Genomic DNA, 18,094 nt, shown 5'->3' with positions numbered 1-18,094 from the left:
GAGGCAGGATTTGTACTCAGGTCCTCCTGAATCCAGGGCCAGTGCTCTATCCACTGCACCACCTAGCTGCCACCACCCTTCTAAAATTCTAACCAATTACTTGACTAAAAGATTTCAATTGGATCATCATGGTAGACATAGAGGGACAATTCCTGAGAAGTTTTATTCCTGTTTTGCACCACCTCAGTCTCTGGGGAGAGGAAGAGGCTCATAGTTCAACTTGGTTCTAAGGAGTATTCAATCCCAGCTCCAAGTCCAAAACTTCTTGGGGCTTGAGTAGCAGGCACTCTGGTTACTCTGGGCAAGGCTTCCCTGACAGTCTGGCTGGTCTTACCATCCCACCTGGAATCCTGGTTCCAAGGTTTCCCTGGTTCCAACTGTATCCCCTCCACCATAACTAATACTAAGGACAAAGGACACATAACAGAACCAAATACCTCCCAGGCCCATTTCTTGAAGCCAGAAGGAAGAAGGAAAGCACAAGAAGGAAGTCAAAAGAGGGTTTATTTTGCCTTAAGGCAATAAGGATATGCCACAAGAATACAGTGGCACTCAAGTTTCTCTGGGTGAGGCTCCCCTTGTCTCCCATTCAGAGATTATCAAGGTCATCAAGGCTGGCTGAGTAGGATAACTCATGTGGGCTACAAAGGCTGAAGGGGCCAGACACAATGGTGTGAGATTTTTTCCCCCTTAGGTGATTGGGAAGCTTGATCAAGAGAGGCAAGAGTCATTCAGGTCCCAAGGATAGTCTATTCATCTTCAGCCATGTAGATGAATGTGCTGGACCTGCTGCAACATTGCCTCTCAAAATAATTTTTCTAAACCAGGTACCAGACTCAACTTCTCACTTTTCATCTAGACATTCTAGTATGGTATAAATATCTGACATTGAAACTCCCATGGGCTTTTTTTTGCTGACATTTTTATTGTCCTACTAATCAACTAGATCCTCAGTATGATAAGATTTTACTTTGTAACATTAACATTCATTTTTGAACAAACATCTTGTAACTAATGTTTTAAATAAGTGACACCCCTACCAAAGGAGTCATATGGTGTCCCGTTATTCATTCCATTGTTCCAAAAGTCTTTGGAACTTCTCTCTTTCAGATCCACTTCCCAGTGCCTGAAGTACAATCTGTCAAATATGATAAAATGTATAATCCATAAGGAATGAAAGCTCATTGAGGACAGGACTATTTCCTTCCTGTCTTTGTATATATAGTGCCTGGCACTTAGTGAATGCTTGTGGAATGATTTAATGGCCTCAGGAGCAGCAAAGTACCCCTTTGAGGGCATATTTGATTTTTGGAAACAGACAAATGTCATCCAATGAGAAATTCAATGTGTCATATGTGTCATGGGTAGCAATGGGACATGGTGGAAAGAAGCCTGAATTGGGATTCAGGGGAACACAGAGGGCTCAGTCCTCCAGCTGCTAATGTCTTTTCCTTGAGGATTGCTTTCATCTGGTCTGAATATCTTTTCTATTCCCATTTCTTTGTATGTTGTCTTCCCCATTATAATGTGAGCATATTGAGGGCACGGACTACTATTTTCTTTTTGTCTTTGTTTCCATCTCTACCCCTTAGCCCAGAGCCTGGCACATAATAAACAGTTCATACAGGCTCATTGGATGACAGACCGATAAGCTCCATGACTATCTATCATGACCTTGAATGACTCATTTAATTTTTCTAGGCTTCAGTCGCCAAACATATAAAATGAGGAATCTTGATGAGATCAATACTAAAGGCCTTACCTGGTATAATTTGGTGTGAAGGAGTACCACCACCACCACCAACAACAACAACAACAATAAACACAAGGTGTGACTGTAAAATGAGATTGATTGCCATACCTGGTTCATAAGTCATTTCTGAGAACATTTCAAACAATGTATTTCTAGAAATGAATTAATTTTCATTGGGGGGAGCGGGGAGGAGGTGTGGTTCTGCCACTTACCAGAGCAAAATATTTCTAAAATGTGTTTAAAAGTGATTATTGTTACTTTAGAGAGTATAAACCTTATTCATAATAGAACCAAGTTACTCCAATCAATGCATTATCTTATACTCATTCCTTGTTTATAAGTTCGGCAGGGTTAATTTTCTCTACCTTGCACTGTGTCCCCCCGGGAAATCCCCACATCCTCAGAGAACTCAAGTAAGAGGGAGACTTGATTTCTTTTTCCATTTTTCTTTTGTTTTCTTATTTTGAGTTGAGGAAAACACCCTTTTATAAACACTGTGACAAGTGATAACCTATTAGAGCTTTCAAAAGTGATTTCTGTTTGGAAAAAGCCAGTGTTTTTTCTAGTACACATCTGTCATTCAGTCGTTTTTCAGTCATGTCTGATACTTTGTGATTCTATTTGAGGTTTTCTTGGCAAAAATGCTGGAGTGGTTTGTTTGCCACTTCCTTTTCCATCTCATTCTACAGATGAGGAAAGTGAGGCAAACAATGTGAAGTGACTTGTCCAGGGTCACACAGCTAGTGTCTGAGGCTGGATTTGAACTCAGGTCTTCCTGACTCCAGGCCCAGCACTTTATCCACTGTGCCACATACTGCCTTCCTTAAATGGTCATGCAACCCTAAGGGCCAATTGTGTATATCCATCTAGCAGGTGAACAATTGAACATCTAACAGAGGGCTTCCTTCTGGGGGATCAAAGGAGCCTCAACCCTTTAAACAACTTTCCAGGTTCTTTATTTCAGTCTCTCATAGCATGAGAAATGATGTCTCTTTCCCTAAGCTTCTATGGTTTCCTGCTAATTTCTGAGGGTGCATATAGATTTAACAATATCGGGTCTGAACAAAGTTCTGCATCATGCCATCTATCACATTTTTCAAGAATCTTCATTCATAGCTTAATTTTCTCTCCAATTTCAGCCACGTCCAGTCCATCATAGCAATAAACCTACCTCAAAAAATCTACCTCTTTCTTTTTCATTACTTTTAACTACCATCTTTGAAAACTCTTCTCTAAGAAACAGTCATGATAATCAGTATGGCATTGGAGAGAAAACTGACTTTTCAATCAATAATACATGTTTCAAGTCCCTCTGCTTGACATTAAAAGCCCTTCTTCATCTGCTCCCCTTGTCTCATACCTTTTACCACCTCTTCACACAGGTATATACTCTTCACTACAGTAACACTTGCCTTCCTACCATTCCTTGAAAAAGACATTACATTTCCTGACTCTGGACATTTTCAGTCGTTGTCCAGCAGGGGTAGAATGCTTTTCCTTTTCAGCTTTGACTCCTGGCTTCCTGGTTTCCTTCAAGTAAGTCATGCCTAAAAACTTAATTTCTATGAGAGACTTTTTCAAATATCTCTTAATTCTGGTTTCTTCTCTTTGTTGGTTATTTACAGCATACCCTATGTATGGTTTGTTTTCCTGTTATCTCCCACATTAGACTGTGAGTTTGACATTATCTCTTACCTTTCTTTGTATCTCCAGCACTTAGCAGTGGCTAGCACATAGTAGATGATTAATAAATATTTTTTGACTAGTTATATGACCCTTCACAACTTACTCTCTCAGTGGTTCTGAACAACTCTCTGAGACTATAAAAAGCTTCAGAGTAATTCATGACAGGGCTCACTTCATCAGTACATATGTTAAAATAAAAATAATACAGAGAAGATTAGCATGGCATTTTCAAAAGAATATATGCATATTTGTGAAGCAATTCATAATTTTAAAATTTGTTCATTTAAATTTTGATCATTCATATTGGTAGAGGGAATTTTTTCAGAAGTGAATTTCCTATACCAATTAATTAAACCAGAATTTCAGATCAGAAAAAAGAATCTATTTTATTGGAGACATATACTAGACAGAAATATAGAATTATTTTTTGTGAAGGAACCACACTAGCTTGGGAGGCTTCTCAAGAATATTCTTGAAAGTCAGTTCTTCTTAATGTGGAAAGAAAAATATTTTTATTTCAACATAAAACAAATTTCAAGTAATGCAAGCAACAAAGCCTTGTATCTATCTCTTTGGCATATTTTTATTACATGTTCCAGATGATTTAAATGAGTCTGTGGCTATGTAAACACACAATAGTTGTAGGATCTCTTAATAATCATGATATGAAAAGGAAATAGATCAAAACATTCTGAAATGAGAGCAATGCAAATAAGGATGAATTATAGACTCTGTCAGGAAGAGGTAGATGGGAACATAAATAATGTTTTGAAACATTTGAGAGATCCATTATTCACCAGTATTGGACTAATATCTTTAGAAAAAAACATAGCAATTGTAAAGAAAAATAAATTCAAAACACATGAAACAATAAGACATTATACAAATAAATTGTGCCATTGGACATTCAGAATGAACACACATGGTTCAAATTACATGCCTAGAGGGAAATTCTTAATTTATTACAGTAGAGTTTTAAGAAATTGTATTCTATCTTATGGGCATTCTTATTGTATTTGGCCAAAATAGGTAGAGCCATGAACAGCAAAGAGCTCCACAAATAGTAACCAATAACTGTTCCCAAAGGACAGATGGGAAAGAGACACATCACTGATCCATCAGCTTTATACCAGAAAAGAATTAGAATGATAGTCTATAGCCCCTACTATGATATGGGACTTGTGCTCTCCCATCTCTCACTCCAGCCACCAAGAGCCTAGGAGTAGAAATAAGGAGATCACATCAGCTACTGAATATGCCCAATTGGGAAATGGATTGTCTTGTTTAAGGAATGACAAGGAGGCCAGTGTTTCTGGAGAGAGTGGATGTGTATTTAAGAGGGTGGCATAGGATGGTGTAAGGTATAAGAAGACTAGGTTCTTCTCATGGCTAACTGTGTGGCTTTGTACAAGTGACTCCTATTTTCTGGGCCTCAGTTTCCTCCTCAGTAAAATGAGTAGATGATTTTTGAAGTTGCTTTTAGCGCTGAATGAATAAATTAAAATCTTTAATATTCCAAACACTGGGGGTACATGTAGAAAAACAAAGATAATTTCTGACCTCAAGAAACTTGCATTCTAATTAGGAGAGATAATCCACATAAGGGAGTAGTAACCCTGCTATTTTAGTCCAGGAAATTTTAGGGATTGCAAGTGGGATAGAATGACATGCCTAAGCCAGGAACAATGCGGAGTTGATTTCATCATATTTCTGGAACTAAAATGGTGAGAGAAATAGTGAACAATCAGCAATAAGGCAGTGGTTTAGGCTGTCAAGGAAATGTCTGGAGATTAAAGAGTAAAGGGAAGCAAGATTGTTAGGAATCCAAAGCAGAAGTTCCAGAGATGAAAGACTGTGTTGTTGGCAAGGCAGCAGTCTAGGCTGTCAAGGAAATGTCTAGACAATATGGATGTTAAGATGAAATCCTATTATTCTCTGGGGAGAGAAGATAGAGGATTAAAAAGATGAGAAGAACTGAGGAGTATAAATAAGACAGCCAACATCTCAATCAAATAAGAAGCATGGTCATTTGCTAGATGGAGCAGTGAGATGTCACAATGAATAGAGTGCTGGAACTGAAATCAGGAAGTCTCATCTTCCTGAGTTCAAATCTGGCCTCCTACACTTACTAGCTGTATGACCCTGGAAAAGTCATTTAATTTTGTTAGCTTCCATCACCTGATCTGTAAAATGAGCTGGAGAAGGAAATGGCAAAACACTGTCGTATCTTTGCCAAAAAAATATGAAATAGGGTCATGAAAAGTTGGACATGACTGAATAACAACATATGCTAGAAGAGTAATAGTAGTAAAATATATTGCTTTAGGCTTATTAACACTTTACATATTTGATCATAAGGTGTGGTCAGGAATTTCCTAACAGGGAGATGAAGATAAAATGAAATAATATATGTGAGAGCATTTTGAAGCACTTATTGTTGAATGCTATTCAAGTGAAAGGCATTACTATTATCAAAAGTTATACCCTTGAACTTCCTTTTCCAGGATTCTATTTCAGTATTCCTTCAAACAGATAATCCTCCAGGGCCAAAGGGGTCTATTTCAGTTCCCTTACATACTTTGTGGTTTCCCACATCTGAACTTTTGATCCTGGTGCAGAGAAGTTAAACAGAATAAAAAGAAAATGTTACTAGATTTCACAACTGGGATATGATTGGTGAATTTGGAGAAAATCATTTTAATAGGGTTAGAGGGGCAAAAGTCACATTACAGGGGAATAAGGAGAAAATGAGTGAGGAGGCCTTCAGTGTAAATCACTTTGAGAAGTTTAGCATTGACAATAAATAGGACATTATTGGCTAAAAGAGGAGAGCAGGGTTGAGTGAAATTGTTTTGCTTTGTTTTATTCTTAAGATCAATCCTGTGAATGTTTGAAGGGAAGGGAAGGAAGCTGGAAGAGGATAATTTGAAGACCGTAGAGAGAAAAGGAAAGTCAAAGGAATAAGGTTCTGGAAATGGCCTGAAGGATGGGTCAAGGGCATAAAGAGAATCGTGTACAAATAAGGAGACACATTTCAGCTTCCAGCCTGGGCCCAGTGACCTGTGATCAAGAGGAGCAACAAGCTTTCGAGAGAGACATCCTGATGCCTCCTCTGCAAGTGCTACCACCCCTGCTTCTTCAGCAGTCATATCTGTTGCAGACCCAGAAAAGAAAGTTCTCACCACCAAAGTCTTTGCCATTGTTCATTATCAGAAATGGATATGTTCTTATTCAAATAAATGACATTAAAGAAGATGTATTGCCATGTACCTTGTTGCTACACCTAAAAGAGCATTGGACCTTTCATTTGCCCTGCAGCTAAACACTTCTGCATATATTGTTTTCCTTGGAATCAGGAACTATCTCACCTTTCTCTTGATTCCTGGTGCTTAGCACAGAGTTTGACATATATTAAGAACTTAATAAATATTTCCTCATTCATTCATTCATCCCTGTAAATCTAGTTGAAAGGAAGAAAGAATAGCTAAACAACCCAAGGAGTTCTTTTAGGGAGTAGGTAACAAGAAACTTGAATGTAATAGCCTCTTTTCTCAGAAAGTTTAGAAGTTACTGATAGCAGGGAATAGAGTAGAACTAGCATTTGAGGAAGGAGAATGTTTAGAGTAGTGATTTAGTAGACTAAGAGAATCAAAAGAAATGAATGGTAGGACTATTGGATAGTATTAAGAACCCAGTTCAATTCAATCTGTCAATTAAGAATTAAATGGCAATCTGGCCTCAGACACTTACTAGCTGTGTGACCCTGGGCATGTCACTTAACCCTCATTGCCCTACCAAAAAAAAATAATAATCAAATGGAATGAATTTGTAGTAGGTAGGTCACTATTAGAAGTAACTAGATGGCTCAGTAAATAAAGTGCTAGATCTAGAGTCAGGAATCCCTGGGTTCAGATTCTATTTCACTTACCAGCTGTGTGAACATAGGCAAGTCATTTAACTTCTGTTTTCCTTAATCTACTGGAAAAGGAAACAGCAAACCATTGTACAAGAAAACCCCACAGACAGTATGGTACACGGGGGCCATGAAGAATCAGATATAACTAAATATCAACAAAATCAAAACTATTCCATGATTTTCTTTAGAAATGCTCAACAGCTTAGAAAAAGGAATTGAAAATGGGGAATGGAAGTGAGGGTGGTTTAGAACACAGCATTACCTTGATGGATGTGGCATGAGGTTAAGGAGATGAGACAATATTGGGGTGATAATGAGGAGGACATTAAAGTCATTTCCTTGGTTTTCTTAAATAACAATGAATCACTTTTCTTGATCCTGACAGTCATTTTGCCTATCTGAGACCCTGACTATAAAATGAGAAATGGTCCCCTCCAGCTCCAAAATTTGATGAAGCCCTTCCACTGGGACATTATATATTGCTTGTTAAGATAGCACCAAATACCAGATCAACCCTTTTATCTCTGCCTAATATGGTTTAGTTTGAGAAATGAGTAAGAAGAAGTTTTGTTACATACTCTGATGGGCCCTGTAGCTTCTGAACATGTTGATAGAGACATAGAAAGTATACGGCAAAGTATAGGGCATAGTGCACAGAGAGTCTGAGGAGTAAAAATAAGCAAAAGGCCATTCTCTGACGATAATTCACCAAGTGATATAGGTACTCTCACCCCACCCCCAACAACTCTCTTATTGCAGCTTATTGTTTTTTTATTTGAAGTCTGCTCTGGGGGCACCAGGGTGCCTGTTGTAAGCTTCTTGTGCTGGGAGATAGGGGCTGTGTTACTGGCTTTCTACTCTGAGGCCTCTATGGCTTGTATATTTCTCACTGCCCTGGGCTTACTCCTGATGCTTTCTCCCGGCACACTGGGATGGCCAGGCTTGGTTGCACCTGTCCTGTGGGTGGCCCTCTAGCTGGCAGCCTGCCCTCTCAGCTGGTGCTGGTGGATCTCACCACTTGCCTGCTGCACCACCACCTTGCTAAACCAGGATCAAGGGGCCTCAGTTGCTTGACTGTGGCATAGAACTTCCTGCTGATGTGCCCCAACCCCCTCCAAGCTGCACTGCACTGTGGTGTGGTGTGGTGTGCCTCCCTTTTGTCCAAGTGAGACTGACCTTTCGTGAAGTATTCTAAATTATCTCAGGTTGGAAAATTGTGTCTTTCTGTGTTTTTGTGGGTTCTGTAGTTTCAAAATCCATCTAGAGGCTTGATTTAATGTTCTTTTTGAGGGAACTGAAAGAGACCTCAGGCAACTTGATAGCTGTTCTCTGCCATCTTGGCTCTGCCCCCTCCTCCCAACAACTTTCAAAGGCTACCCTAGCCTTTATTCCCCACTATACAAAGTGAACAAATGGTTCACAAGCTCACATAAACAATGCAAAACAACAACAACCCAACCCTGGGAAGAACAACTTACAGTGAATGATACAAAAATAATTATCCTTTTTTCTGCCACTTTCCACTGGATCATGATGCCCTCCAGACACAGTGCCACCCCATGGTTTAGAATTTTCTCATAAGGGAACTGAACTTGGGCTTGCCAAAGAAGGACAATCTCCTGACATTCTGGTGAATTGCATTTCTACTCCACAGGGACTTTATGACCTCACACAGACTTTGAGCCTTAGTGTATAACTTTGAGGTTTGGATTTCTCTAGAAGGGAAATGTACTTTAGGGTTGCTAAATGGGCAATTCCTTCCCCTCCTATATATCTGAGCCACACAATTCAAGTGGTTTGCTGAAATATCAGAGCCCCAAACCCATTTTCCTCCCTTCTTCATATCATAGCATCAGTCCCTTTTGCTGCTGTTCTTTCAAATACCCAGTGCCATTTACACAATCCTCCTCTTCTCCTGTACAACACTACTACCCAGGAAATGTCTTTCTTCTCAATTGAATAGCAGACTCCCAACTCCAGAACTTGGCCGTGCCTGTAAGGTGACCACTCAAAACTAGTACTTTTCAACTACATTTTTAAAAGTCATGCACAAAAGATGAAATCAAGGGTAGATAATGGAAAATAAATACAGAAAACATGACACAGTCTCATAAGAAAATAGTGTCAGACAACAGGCATGTAAGTGCTTCTCCACTCTGCAAAGTGCCAGGGATACAAAGAAAGGCAAAAACACTGTGCTGGGAACTCTGAAGCTCGGAATGAACCTGTGCTGAGAGTAAAGTTAAGGATAACAAAAAGGTGGGATTTTTAGTTTATATTCAAGAAAAGAGAAGGATTCAAGAAAGGAAAGTTGAATTTCTTTCAGCTCACCAGTAACTAGAAAAATGATAACTGAAAACTGAGAGAAAGCAGAGTTAGTCAACTTTTATTTTACTTCTCTATTATCTACCAAGAAAAGTGACCTTTGGAATGGAAGGGTCAGAACTAAAATATCTATTTTAAAGACCCAAGATAAGTAAGATAATATTAAGACAAAATCTGGCTGTCCTTTTGGATATTAAGTTACTTGGCCCAGGTGAACTATATCCCAATACCCTAAAAGACTCACATTTGTATTTCTGGGTCACGGTCAGTGATTTTTGAAAGATCATATAAGTCTTGGATAAAGGCATCAATGGCATATTTATAAAGTTATTAATAACACAAAGCTAGAAGTAATATCTAATTCACTGATGCATCTGTTAGAGAGGGTATGACTAGAAAGAAGTTTCTCTTAAAAAATATTAGGAAGCTTTTGGACTACAAGCTCAATATGAATCAACAGTACTGATATGGCAACTAAGAAAGTTAACACATTCTTATATTGCATTAAGAAAGTAAAAATGTCCAGAAGCAGTTCTGAGGCAGCTAGGTAGCCTAATGGAAAGGGCACTGGGCATGGAATTGGAAAGACCTGAGTTCACATCTTTCCTCAGATACTGTCTGTGTGACAGTAGGCTAATCCTTTGTACTCACTCAGCCTTAGTCATTCAAATGTACATAATAATAGTGCCTACCTCACAGGCTTGGAGCAAAAATCAAATGAGATAACATATGTAAAACACTATATAAATGCTAGCACTTATCATTAGCTTCTGGTCAGACTATATACAGAATACTGTGTTCAGGTGTGTATCATACATTTTAGGAAGAACATTGGTAATCTAGAAAGAGTCCAGAGAAAGGTATCCAGGATAATGAAGAGTCTATCTACAATTCATTAGGTTACTGGGACTCTGCACGTAGATCCTCTAATCACTCATCAACATGGTTCATATAGAAGGTGGTGCCTCTAGAAGAGGAATCTAGAGACCATGATAGATAGATAGATAGATGGGCAGATAGACATATATTTGTATATACAGATACACATATTGTCTACACCCTATTAACATTTGAAATATTATAACATTGAAAGGGTTCTAAATGGTTTTGCTTGTCCCCAAAGGGCAAAACTACTAGTGAGTTGAATTACATGAACTCCCAGGGTCCTTATCCAATTCTTTATAATGCCATTTAGGGTTTTCTTGGCAAGGGTACTGGAGATATTTCTCATTTCCTTCCCCAGCTCATTTTATAGATGAGAAAGCTGAGGCAAACATGGCTAAGTGACTTGCCCAGGGTCACACAGCTAGTAAATGTCTGAAGTCATATTTAACCTCAGGTCTTCCTGACTCTAGGCCTAGTGCTCTATCCATTTGGCCATCTAGTTGCCCTCAAGTGACATAATTAGCTTTCATGCTTTGAAAAATCCCTAGTAATAGGAGATATCAAAAATATATTGGGCTGCCTTAGAGAATAGTGGTTCTCCCTGATTCAATTTTTTAAGCTAAAATTGGATGAACAACAACAAAGAGTATAATATAGAAGGGAACCTTTTTAGGTGACCATTGCAACTCTGATATTCTATGATTTTGTGATGAGTTTCTTTTTTTCCTTTTTTTGTGACACAGTTGGGATTAAGTGACTTTCCCAGGGTCACACAGCTAGTAAGTGTTAAGTGTCTGAGGCCAGATTTGAACTCAGGTCCTCCTGACTCCAGGGCTGGTGCTTTATCCACTGCATCACCTAAATTCCCCCAGTGAATGTGTTTTATAAACTAATTTCATTTTACTAGAGTGGTACATCCATGTCTACACAATTCCTTCCCTTTACTTTATATGTATCTTGCATGTATCTATTGATTTATATTTTGTTTCCCCACCCCATTGGAGTATAAGCTCCTTGAGAGTGGATATTGTTTTTCCTTTCTTTGTATCTCCCAATGCTAAGCAGGATTTTTTCTATAGTAAGAACTTAATAAATGCTTGTTGATTAATTTATGCTAATCCATCTTGGTGAAAAGATAATCTGATGTTCTCTGCTCAAAATGACCTGGGTTCAATCCTAGGCTCTCACAATTATCACCTTTTTAAACCCTGAGTCAGTGACTTTACTATGAGCCTTTATTTACTCTTTGAAAAATGGGACTAAATAATCAATGAGTATCTACTATATGACAGTGCTATTCTAGATTCTGAGAATCCAAGACATAAGTTAAAAAGTCCCTATCTTCTAGAATCAACACTGCAATAGATATGATATGTACATGTGTAAGCATATATTGAATATTTAACAGATGAGTACAGGGGAGGGAAGGCACCAACAACTGAGAGGTTAGGAAATGCTTCATGTAGAAGGTCACACTTGAATTGAATCTCAAATTAAACCAGAGATACCAAGAGGTGGAGGAAAAGAGGGGTGCATTTCAATCGTGGATAGCAGCCAATACAAAAAACATGGAGACAGAAGATGGATCATCATTTTGTCATACAGAACAGTAGATAATCTGTATGGCTAGATCATAGATTATGTGGAGGTAAGTGATGGGTAATGACCTATAGAAAGGAGCCAATTTATAAAGAGATAAAAATACTAGACAAATGAGTTTATACTTAATCCTAGAAGTAATAGAAAGTCACTGGACTTTATTGGGGTTGGGGGCTAGAGGTGGGATTTAACCTGAGTTTTAGGGAAATCACCATGAGAGTTTTGAGGGATATGGATTGGAATAGAGAGACCTGAGGTAGGGTGCTAAATAAGGGCTAATGCATTTGTCCATTTGATCAGTCACTCAGCAGACATTTACTACATTTTGTGCCAGGCTCTGTCCTAAACATATGGGATGCAAAAGACCTCTCATTCCACTGTGAGAGATGACAATGGAAATAACTAGGAATATACAAGATATACAAGGAATAGATGGAAGAGAATCTCAAGAATGAAGCTGAAAAATGGACTTGGAAAGGCTTTCTGTAGATGGTAGAATTTGAGCTAAGTTGTGAAGGAAACTAGGAAATCTAAGAAAATGGAGTTTGAATGAAATGGAGAGCAGTCAATGCTAAAGCATGAAAACAGATGAGTAGTTATATTTGAAGGAACGGAAAGTACACAAGTGAGGCTATATCATAGAACACTTAGAGGGGAGTAAAATAGAAGAAGATTTGAAATATAGAAAGGGGCTATCAGAAAGATGATGAAGGACTGATCTAAATAGTGAGAAATAATATAGAACTAGAAACAACAAGATTTAGCAACTGATTGGCTATGAGAATGAGAAAGTGAGATTGTGAACCTGGTTGGGTGAAAGGATGGCCACACCCTCTATGGTAAGAGGGGAGTTTGGAATAAGATAGAGTTTGGGGGAGAAGATCATGAGTTTTATTTTGGACCTGTCCAGCTCAAGATGCCTGTGGGACATTCAATTCAAAAAGCCCAAAAAGTAGTTCATAATGTGAGACTAGAACTCAGGAGAGATACTTGGTCAAGATATAAAAATATGGGAGTAATCTACATATATGTGATCATTGAACCACTGGAACCTGATAAAAGCACCAAAAGAAGGATTATATAGAGAAAAGAGAAATGTCACAATCTTGGCATATAACCACAATGGTGGACGTGACACAGATGTAGCAACAGAGACTGAGAAGGGTTGTTTGGACCAGCAGGAGGGTAACGGGGGGAAAAGGCAACATCACAAAAAATCCAAAGAGAAAAAACTATCCAGGAGGAGAGGAATGAGGTACGGTGTCAATTGCTATATAGTGGTCAAGAATGATGGAGATTGAAAAGAGGCCATTCGATTTGGCAAATAAGCTATAACCAATGACACCAAAGAGAATATTTTTATTGCATAATGAGGTAGGAAGCTAGGCTGTTGCTGATTTGGAAGTGAGAAGTGGAGGAAAGGAGTGCAGATAGTTCTTTTCAAAGAGTTTGGCTGAGCAAGTAAGAAAAGATGTAGATAGCAGAAAGGTGGTAGCTAGGGATGGTAACCATCTACTCAGGGCTTTGTGGGGCTGAAGGAGAGGGACAGGCTTGGAGGTACCATGGAAATATTTGTTCAGCTTATATAAAATGATGGTTTTATGAAAAGTGCTTTTCAAAGGATTATCCAAAGAAACTATTATTTCAAAGACCATCTGGAACTTGGAAACAGATGAGTTTAGCTTGTCATAGAATTACAGAGTTGGAAACAAACTCAGAAAAATTTAGGATTGCTGGTATTCAGATCCTCTAGTAATATGTCCTCTCCCTGGTCACTGGACAAACATATCACATTTAGTGTATCAAAATAAAGTTTGTGGACAACCTGAAAACTAATTGACTCCTGACACACTCTTTCCTGCTTCTCTATCACTGTCACTGCAGAAGGGGCCCAACAAGACTGAACATATAGCCATAAAGTCTTCTACTGGGGAGTAAATCATTGCATGGAAATGACCCAGGGTTCTCAAATTCAAGTTGGGATGGGTTCTACCAGGCTGAAAAGGCTTTGAATTAGGCCCTGGGAACAAACCAAGTCTATTTTTCTGAGCCCCATGGAAAGCCACATCACTGTCAGATTGACCATTGGGGGATGAATATTTTTGTTGCTGTTATGGAAACCCATGAAACAAAGAAAAACATTAAAATATCAAATTAAAATGAAAAATTGAGAGGCAATAAACAAGAAAAAAAATTTTTTTTGACGGGGCCATGAGGGTTAAGTGACTTGCTCAGGTTCAAAAAGCTAGTAAGGGGGGGCAGCTAGGTGGCGCAGTGGATAGAGCACTGGCCCTGAATTCAGGAGTACCTGAGTTCAAATCCAGCTTCAGACACTTGACACTTACTAGCTGTGTGACCCTGGGCAAGTCACTTAACCCCCATTGCCCCACAAAAAAAAAAAAAGCTAGTAAGGGTCAAGTGTCTGAGGCTGGATTTGAACTCAAGTCTTCCTGGATCCAAGGCCAGTACTTTATCCACTGTGCCACCTAGCTGCCCCCAGAAAAAATATATTGTAGCATAGGAGCAAGAACACAGCCCGCATTGACTACAGAAATTTTTTCCTGGTATCAATGCCATGCTTCTTTGTAAGTAGCTCAATGGTACAGTGGCTAGAGCACTAGATTTGGAGTCAGGGAATGAGTGTGGAAACTTCAAATGTGGCCTCCCACACTTATTGGCCACGTGCCCATAGGTAAATCATGGATCTTTGGTCTCTCTCACTTTGTTCATTTGTAAAATAGGGATAATAATAGCATCTACCTCCTGGTGTGGTTGTGAGGTTCAAATGAGATAATATCTGTAAAGTGTTTTTCAAACCTTAAGGGACTATATGAATGCTTAATATTATTATTATCAATTTCATTGTATCCTTGAGCCTTTGACCCTTGGGCATTATGTAAGAGAATGAGTGTGAGATTTCTTACCTTATTTTTATCTCATCCTAAATATTCAATTTGCCTATTAAAATTGTTCCTATCTTCTTAAATATTATGCATTCCCTAGCCTTTATTAACTTGAAAGGGCTTTTCAGTTGTAGATGAACTATTTATTATATTTAACAAGGCTTTAGGGGATTCTTCAGTGCTAAATAGGCTATGATTAAATCCTGCTACTGAAGCTTACGTCCCCTGCTAACGTGGGTCATTCATTTCATCTCCCAGAGTTTCTCTTTCCTTATCTGTAAAATAATGTCATTGGACGAGATGGCTTCTGAGGTCCCATCCGGTTCTGGATCTATGTGATCTGAATTTCCAAGCCTTGGGAATTTTGCAGGCTACTGTACATGCTCAAAAAGACTCCTATTTGGTGGGAGAAATGTTTACATAATGTCATGAGCCTGTGGGAGGAGCAGGTATGGAGGCAAGAGGTTTTTTTGTTGTTGTTTTTTAAATTAATAAAGTATTTTATTTTTTCCATTACATGTAAAGATAGTTCTCAACTTTTGTTTATATAAGCTTTAAAATTTCAGATTTTTCTCCCTCCCTCCCCTCCCTCCCCCCTCGCCTAGACAGCAGGTAATCTGATATAGGTTATATATATATATATATACACATAATAACATTAATCCTATTTCTGAATTAGTCGTGTTATAAGAGAAAAAAATCAGAGCAATGATGGAAAACCTCAAAATAGAAAAAAAAACAACAGCATCAAAAACAAAAGAAATAGTATGGTTCATTCAACATCTATACTCCGCAGTTCTTTTTTTTTTTTTTTTCCTGGATTTGGAGATCCTCTTCCATCACGAGTTCCCTGGAACTCTTCTGTGCCATCGCATTGGTGAGAAGAATATAGTCCATCACAGTAGATCAACACTCAATGTTGATGTTACTGTGTACAATGTTCTTCTAGTTCTGCTCATCTCACTCATCATCAGCCCACGCAAGACCCTCCAGGTTTCTCTGAACTCCTCCTGCTCATCATTTCTTATAGCACAATAGTATTCCATTGTATTCATATACCACAACTTGTCCAGCCATTCTCCAATTTATGGACATCCCCTCAACTTCCAATTCCTGAGGCAAGAGTTTTTAAGAAGACACATTCCTTGAATAACACCTTGATCACCCTCAAGTGGAAATTCTCTCTCTAGAACTTCTATAGAAGCTAAATAAGAATGAGGGATACGATGAGGAGTCAACTTCCTTCCATGCATACAGCTTCCAAAGTCTCTGTCTCTCTGCCTCTCTCTCTGTCTCTGTCTCTCTCTGTGTCTCTCTGTCTCTGTCTCTCTCTGTGTCTCTCTGTCCCTATCTCTCTCTGTGTCTCTCTGTCTCTGTCTCTCTCTCTTTCTCTCTCTGTCTCTCTCTGTCTCTCTCTCTCCTCTCCCTACCCTAATCCACCACCCAACCCCCAGTCTATCCCAAAGAATATCTTTAACCATGTATGTCTCTCTTGAAGAACATGTCTTCTTCCAAAAACTCTTACTAATTCTGTTCCTTACATAGCATCAACTACATCATATCGGCACTCTCTTAACCAGTGAGGAATCACAAAAGCATAAAAAATGTCCAGGCCAGTAGTGTTTCCCCTATAGATTGCTAGCGATCAATGGAAAATAATTTTAACAGTAATAATGATGATATAACAATAATAGCTAGCGTTTATATAGTACTTTGTTTTGCAACGTGCTTCATATATGTTCTCTCATTAAATATTAGCCCTGAGTATATGGTGGCATGAATACTACTAGAAAAACATAATAGACCACAGTAATATTTTTCAGCACATTTTGTGGTAAGCCCTGTGAATATCTGCTTATTTCCTAAAATAACCATTATGGTTCATTCAGTTTTTGAAAAGCCTTATTTTTGTTATGGAAGAGTAAAGTCTCTCTAAAGCATAACCTTTCAGTGAGCCATGGGCTTAAATTGTCATGACTCATGTAAAAGCAGCATTTCATTGAAAATCAGTTTTCTTTCATACAAACACCTGAAATGTCTTTACAGATACTGATGAGTGACATTTACATAGTGCCTTACATACATTTTCTCATTTGATCCTCATACCTACCCAGTGGGGTGACTGTTACTATTATTTAAAATTTTTTTTTTCACAAAAAGAGAATCTGAGATTGAGAGAAGTCAAATGACATGCCCAGAGTCATGCAGTCAGCTTTCAAGGTGGGATGTGAAGCCATGTGTTTTTTTTTTTCCACTGCTCCTTTTTATGATATTCCATCCTGCTTGCACAAGTATAAAACTGAGATTACCTCTCATTTAAGACAGATAGACAAAAAGAGAGATAGATGGATAGATAGATGATATAAATAGATAGATAGATGATAGATAGATATATGTGATAGATAGATGATAGATAAACAGATGATAGATGTACACAGTACTTTACATGTTGTCTCCCAAGTTAGAATGTAAGGTCCTTATAGGGAAGGGATTGTGCTTTTCCCTTCATGTCATGTCCCTAGTACTTATTATAGTGCCTGGCCATTAATAGCACTTAATAAATGCTTGTTGAATATAGACTGACTCCCAGTGTATATTTGGTAAGTGTTAAAGAGACATATCATGTAGGTTTCAAAAAAGTGGAGTGAAAACTATTTTACTCTCTTCAAGAATTGTTATTCAAGCCAAGGAACTGTAAGATTTATTTTGTTATTGGAGTCTTCTTTTCACTCAACATTTCTGTGAAATAACACCCATGCTTTAAAAAAAAGGTTGGAAATATGGAGATGAAACTCCAAACAGTGAGATGTTATCATAACACAGGGCATCATAATCATTAGGAATAAAAATGCAATCCCTCTGTTCTGTCTGACTACTGCAAATGTTATAGCAGGCAATTAATAGCCCAAGGATACCATAACCAAGGTGAACTAGATAGGTGTATTTATTAGGTTCCACCACAAGATACACAGTTTCTGCCTCTTTTAAAGAGATGTTTCTTATCTGCCTCCTGCTGAGTAAGCCTCT

The 18,094-nt window shown here is 38.4% G+C and overlaps 1 non-coding gene across 1 annotated transcript; it reads left to right on the top strand.

Moving 5' to 3' along the window:
• The first annotated feature begins 3,603 nt into the window (after positions 1-3,603).
• LOC122752315 lies at positions 3,604-3,709 on the top strand. The gene has a single exon (XR_006356079.1). It is a non-coding gene; the product is annotated as a U6 spliceosomal RNA (small nuclear RNA).
• Positions 3,710-18,094: the final 14,385 nt, after the last annotated feature.

This window comes from Dromiciops gliroides, chromosome 3 (genome assembly GCF_019393635.1).
Source record: "Dromiciops gliroides isolate mDroGli1 chromosome 3, mDroGli1.pri, whole genome shotgun sequence".
In the NCBI taxonomy this organism is placed as follows: domain Eukaryota; kingdom Metazoa; phylum Chordata; class Mammalia; order Microbiotheria; family Microbiotheriidae; genus Dromiciops; species Dromiciops gliroides.
The sequence above is the reverse complement of the archived record's forward strand: the minus strand, read 5'-3'. Positions and strand labels throughout refer to the sequence as shown.